Genomic DNA, 6,372 nt, shown 5'->3' with positions numbered 1-6,372 from the left:
TTTTTTTTTTGTACTGTGGATCGAATTTGGGTTCTTGTGCTTGCAAGGCAGGCAGCGGAACCAGTGAGCTAAATCTCCAGCCCCAAGAAACCCATTCCTTTAAGACTCCAGTGTGACTAGTTCCCCCACTGGTCTTGGAATAGGGAAAATGAATCAAGAAGACTGAAAAACTACCTGTGATCCCACCTCCCAACCTAAGTGACCCAACCTTGTCTAGGCCTGCCTCTCCTAGCCTCAGAAGCTATATTTCACTGGTATGTGGCCACCAACTCCTTAGAACAGGACTTAGGAAAATAATGGTAACTGCACGGGATTGCCAATAATTGCTTTGAACTGAATCTTCATCACTTGCTTTTCTTCTTCTCACACTTATTCTTGATTTCCACATTCTGATTTTGATTTTGATATTTCCTGTTTCTATAGTGGAAATTAGTTAGACCACTTTCTGTATGTAAGGTACGATAGCTTCGTTCTCACTTGACCCCTCTTCTAGGATAATGACTTCCTACTCTCAGAAAATATTTCGATACCCTGGCATGCTGGCACACACCAGTAACATCAGCACTTGGGAGACTGAGGCATGAGGATCTCCATGATTTCGAAGCCAGGCTGGGCCAAATAGTGAGACCCTGTCTCAAAAATGATTTTTTTTTCATAATAATAGCCATTTGTACCATATGTAGAACATTAGATTCTCCAGGATTTTACCTTATTTTTCTCATAATTTATACAATAAGAGTACACACTATGTTAAAGTGAAATTACTAAAATTATTTGAGCAGGTAACTTTATGAAGTATAAAGTGCTTAGTACCATGTAGATAATTGGTGGTTTGTGCTACTGAAAAATAATTACAAGCAATTCGGTTCTAATAGTCATTATAATTATTATTATTGGTCTTTTGGGTGTTCTTGAACTCACTATGTAGCCCAGGGTGTACTTGGATTTTCAGAGATCCTCCTGCCTCAGCCTCCCAAGCATTGCAAATATGTGCCACCATGTCCAACTTGTTGTCATTATATTAGAAACAACAACAACAAGAAGAAGAACAACAAATAGACCTCTTGAAGTGCATGAAATTTCCACAGGAGGAGGGACGAATAGCCAGGATTGAGACCAGGGTCTAACGGACTCTAGTTTCTGCTGCCTTCTTGTATTTTTGTCCATGCCATGCTTTACAGAAATCCTTGAAGTTACTTTCTCTTTGCAGGATGCTGAAGGGACCATAAATCCAGAGAATCTGCAACATAAAGCTGCCTGCTGAAGGATGATTCAGTTTCTAGGGAGTTGCTGCCATACTCTGCAAGGGTGGGCTGTGTGTGACCCTTGCATCCACAGGAAGACAGGTGAGCACCCGGGATGGCTCTGCCACAGCGCCCTCTCCCCAGACACTGGAAGTCTTTCTTCCTGGAGTCCTGAAGCTGTGGCCCTGACTCTAGTCTGGCTGGGTTCCTCCCAGCATGCACTGTCCATGGACTTGGGCGCCTGAACTGCAGTGAGTCCTGAATCAGCTTCTTAATGACAAGGCCTGCTTCCACCGCCAGCCTACGTCCGTCCCTTGCCTAGGCCTGTGACAGTGGCACCTCTCAGCAGTGGTCGCAGAATGGGAGAGGGCGTGTCCAAATCAGCAGCGCTAGCATCTCCCCGGCCCCAAAGCCTCTGAGCAGCTGAAGATGGAGGCCTGAATAGACAGGATGATGGTTCCGCTGTCCTCTGCGGACCTCCTGGGGAGTGTGAACCCTGGGGACTGCAGGATCCCCTCATCATCCCAGCACTGGCACCACAGAACCCTTGCAGAGGGAAGTTCTTCTGTACCATCCTTTGAGGCCTTCGGTGATGGACAGCTCCCTTTCTGCCCATCCTCCCAAACACCGAGCATGCTCTTAGACCCAGGGACACCACCCACCTCCACCTGGTCTGACCTACCAGGCTGGGCTCCTCTCACTTTTTCATTGTATGCTTTGGGGTATTCAATTTCCCTTTTTTTTCATTTTATACATCATTTTCATTTGCTGCAAAGAACACTGGACAGTTTTATAGCCAAATAACAAATGTGTCATGTGAAAATAAGTATGGATTAAAGATTTCCCAATATTGAATCCTCACATCTCAACTTAAAATGCATCACAATAAAGAAAGCCAGTGGATCATTTGTACCATATGTCGAACATTTATTGAAATGGAAATTATTCCCTAATAACCCTATCGAGTCTATGTCCAATGAGAACGTGGGGACCAGTGGACATGTGTAGGTAGCCTTCCGTCTCCTGCCTGGAGGCAGCAGCTGTGGGGCTTTTCCTATGTGACCTTTCCACGATCCTATGAGAAAGGAATAGCTTTCAGGATGGGAACAGCATGGGCCCCTCTGGGCATCTGCCCTGTAGGAACAGACAGGAGTGCCACACTTTGAGACACACCACCCAGTGGTCTGAGCCTTGACTGCTTCATCTGTTTGAGCCTCCAACAATAAGTCCATGAGTGTAGGCCTGCTTTACAGAGAGGGAAATGCAGGCACAGGGATATGACATAGTGTGCCCAAGGTTACACAGAGTGAGCAGGAAAGCAGGACACCTTCACGCAGGCTGGCAGCCTCTAGATGCCCCAGATGCATTAGCACTGGCATTCCTGGACCAACAATGCCTAGATGAGCCTCCTGCCACCCTGATGAAATCCCGGGACTGAGGGTTGGGTCTGAGTTTCTTCCAATCCATCTGATAGGAAACTGCTTCTCCTCTGGCTCTGGTAGAGTCTTGTTCTGGGCTGTACTGTAAACTCCTCTGTACCTGAGCAGTTCCAACTTGAAAACTGAGGACAAGGAATTATTCCTCCTGTCTTTCTGTGCAGAAGGCATTTGAGAGACAATATCATTATCGTTCAAAACAAACGCATATAGGGAAGGATTGTGACTTCCAAAAACAACCGTAGTTTAGTTGGATGAAGACTGTGGCAGAGCTGGGTGCTGCCTGAGATGATTTGACTTCCAGTCCATCATTAGTTTTGGTAATGACTAGGACCTCTTCATTCTGTGGTCTACATCATGGTCCTTAACCTGCTATCACAAATCACAGACCATAAAGGACATCAGAAGGGTAGTGAAAATGGAACAATGCATATAGTGCCACCATCAGGTCAAGGGGAAAATGTGCTTTTCATCTTCCGCCAAACATCCTCCCTTTTAGGTTTTGCTTTTCCTCTCCCACAGTATTCTGCCCTTCTTTTCTCTTTTCTCTCTGCCTCTTTCTCCCTCTTCCATGGCTACTTGCTCCCGGACCTGATACATTTGCTGAAGGTCAAGGCAAGTTCAAGGGCATGGTCTGTGTTACATCGATAAGCGAGGTTGAATGAAGTCAGCCCCACCTACACCAGCATGGACTGCCTGCCCTGACCCATTATCATTTGGTGTGGTATCAGCATCTGCTCTCCCTCCCTCTAAGTGGGCATATTCCTGGCATAATGATTTAGGGCAGTGCTGTGCTCACTGTGCACCCTGAAACAGCGAGGTGTCCCTGTCTTTCAGACACCCGCTTTCCAACTTTATAGCAGGCAGCGAGTGATCAGGGACCTGGGCAGACTCCTTAGACCTCCTGCTTGGTGCTGTGAGCCTGCAGCAGGTGACAAAGAAGGGAAGGACACTGAGAACCATTGCATTCATTGATGTAGGGGTGGCCCCACCCAGCAGGGGAGGCATCTAAGGATGGCTGACTGCAAGGATGCTGTGTCTGCTGGTAACAGTGTCCACGGATGGCACAGCCCTGCGAAGACCACTGTGACTCCATCGATGGCCCCACTGAACTGGCTGCCCCCATCCTTCTTCCTGTAGCCCCCTTCTAGCTTTCTCTCCATTCTTCGGCATTCACGCTCCACCCGGTGCACTCCTCACTCTTCTATGAAATAGGCTGAGTTCGGTGAAGACACCCTGTGACCAACAGCTCCACCCTAGATGTGGACCCCACAGAAATATGCCCGTGTATTCATCAAGAGAAATATGCTAGAGTGTTCACAGCTGTGCTGTCCATGGTAGCCTCTAACCTGCAAAGTACCGAAATGCCCATGGAGCAGGACTAAAGGACTTAGGGACAGTCGTAGAAGGGAATAGTATACAGGAAGGGCAGTGAACAGACTGCACCTCCCCCTTGACAGGGCACCCCAAACCTCATGTTGCCTGAGGTGAGGCAAGCGTGCACTAAGCTGTTACAAGTAGAGACCCAAGTTCCTCCGAAGGTGACAGTAACCGAGAGGGAGTTGTGGCACAGCCTCCGGAAAGCTCTGTGTCTTCATCTTGTTGCCTAGCACACAGCGTGTTTAAATGGTGAAAATTCTCCCAGCTGCACACTTTGGTTTGGGTGCTCATCTGTACGTTTGTTGTATTTCAATGAAATGTCAAGTTTTGTGGCTTTCAAAAACACAAAAAACAACAAAATAATTTCACCTGACGTTTCTCCAGAAGAGCAACCAGAGTATTTCCTCATCTCACACATTTGTGGGGGGACTCAGTGCAGCAGCGTGAGCACCAGGCTGAGTATATGCTGAAGGCATGGCACCGCTTTGTGTGTTTCATAACCACTTTGGATAATATACGGAAACTTGAAAATGCATCCCTTTAATAACAGAAACCAGGAGAAATGAAAGAAAGGTGCACTAGACAGGGTGGCTTGAGGTTAAATTCTCTGACCGTTAGAATCTAAGAATGGCCAGATAAATTTTCACAAGTAACTTCTGTTGTACCCAATTTGAATAGAACATGACAATTATTGCTTTTTATTTTTTGGAGACATGGTCTCACCATGTAGTTCAGACTGGCCTTGAACTCACTGTGTAGCCCAGGCTGGTCTCAAATTCAGCAGCAATCCTCCTGCCCCATCCTCTGGGATGACAGGTGTGTGCCGTCACACCAGAAGAATCATTACTGTACTTGTGTCTAAAACTATACATGATAGAGAAAATACAAATGTACATGTCCAGAATTACATATGCAAATGTCATGAAAAGTAACACAGTTTTCTATGGATGTACTTTCTTTTATTACTAGCCACTATATTTAAGTAAGTTTAGCTTAATATTATATGGCAATTACATGGTGATAGAGCTCAGTTCTTTTGCTCCCCGTGATCTCACCGTGGCCTCCAGTTTATCCTGCACAACTTCATCACGGGGAAGATGTTCATTCCTCCAGGCCGGTGTGAACATATATGGACTCTCACAAAAATCCTTTTGAAGAAAAACAATTTTTCACAGCCATAGGTCCCTTGACACATTTCAATCTCAGTGACTGCCTGAAGTTTGTCTCTGCCTTACCTGTGGCTTAGGCTGGACTTCAGGCTTGGTTTCTCCATGAAATCCTCTTATTTTCAAGAATTCAGAGCCTCAGTTGCCGTTCTCCGACCGCAGACGCTGTGTTCGCACTTCTGACATCTCTTCACTCCCATCGCACTTGTGCATACATTTCTCCTCCTTTCCCATCCTTGGTCCTTGCCTTATTTTCCAGGTCTGTGCTTCTGTTCTGGCCTCACTCACCTCCCTACCCAATGAGAAAATGAACGGTAGGCCATGGAGGGAGAGGATCATGGTCATATATGCTGCTCAAGAGCAGCACATTCTTAGGAACTTCTGCTATTGCCCTCCAACAAATGCTTGGCTTGGACTCTCGCTGTGAGTCCTGAGGGATTGTGTTCCGAGACTGGCAGTGTCAGCAACCCCATTCTCAGGCACCGGCAAAATTTACCACCTGAGTGGGAGAACCTGCACCTAGAAGAGGATATTGTAGAAACTGTTGAAACCCAAGATGGACACCGCAGGGCACCATTTGACTCACGGGGAGTTCCAATCGGACTGAGTCACCTATTGCAAGCACATGAGCAGGGAACATGTTTTTTTTTGGGGGGGGATTGTGGGTGTGGCTCGGTGCAGCTTCTGTACCACTGAGGAGAGTGGGCCTGCGTTGAGAGGGATCAAGCTGCTCCCGACCAGTTCAATAATATTCTGCAATTTGAAGAGCCCGTTTCCTCCCTCTCTGATTTCCAAATGACCGTTCATGTACATGGAACTTCTACCTGTTCCTCCCAGTATCTCTGGTGTCTGGTTCTATTCAGACACTTTCACTAAAAACAAACTTTAGTTTTCAGGACTGGATTCCCTGTTATAAAGGGATTTTATTAAATTGCTTGGGACATACTGTAGGTTAAATAATATTCGCTGATGACAGCATTATGGATTGTAAAGCCCACCATAAAATTCATAGCTTGAGGGAAAACCTCCCAGGGAGCTGAACATCAGGGGCTGCGGCAGTGGGAGTGGTAAAGGAGGAGCTGCTGGGGGCAGAGTGCGCAGGTGGACATGAAGGCCCAGGTTTTGTGGACGTTCTGCACTGGGGCC

At 46.8% G+C, this 6,372-nt stretch overlaps 1 long non-coding RNA gene across 1 annotated transcript; it reads right to left on the bottom strand.

Annotated features, from left to right (window-relative positions):
* Positions 1-4,831: 4,831 nt before the first annotated feature.
* LOC104872145 lies at positions 4,832-5,401 on the bottom strand. The gene is made up of 3 exons (XR_004516007.1): positions 5,296-5,401; positions 5,116-5,208; positions 4,832-4,918 (listed from the first exon to the last, which is right to left on the bottom strand). It is a non-coding gene; the product is annotated as an uncharacterized LOC104872145 (long non-coding RNA).
* Between the last annotated feature and the right edge of the window lie 971 nt (positions 5,402-6,372).

This window comes from Fukomys damarensis, unplaced genomic scaffold (assembly GCF_012274545.1).
Source record: "Fukomys damarensis isolate Sample0158 unplaced genomic scaffold, DMR_v1.0_HiC HiC_scaffold_73850, whole genome shotgun sequence".
Classification (NCBI taxonomy): domain Eukaryota; kingdom Metazoa; phylum Chordata; class Mammalia; order Rodentia; family Bathyergidae; genus Fukomys; species Fukomys damarensis.
Note: the sequence above shows the minus strand (reverse complement) of the source record. Positions and strands in the feature narration are given on the sequence as shown.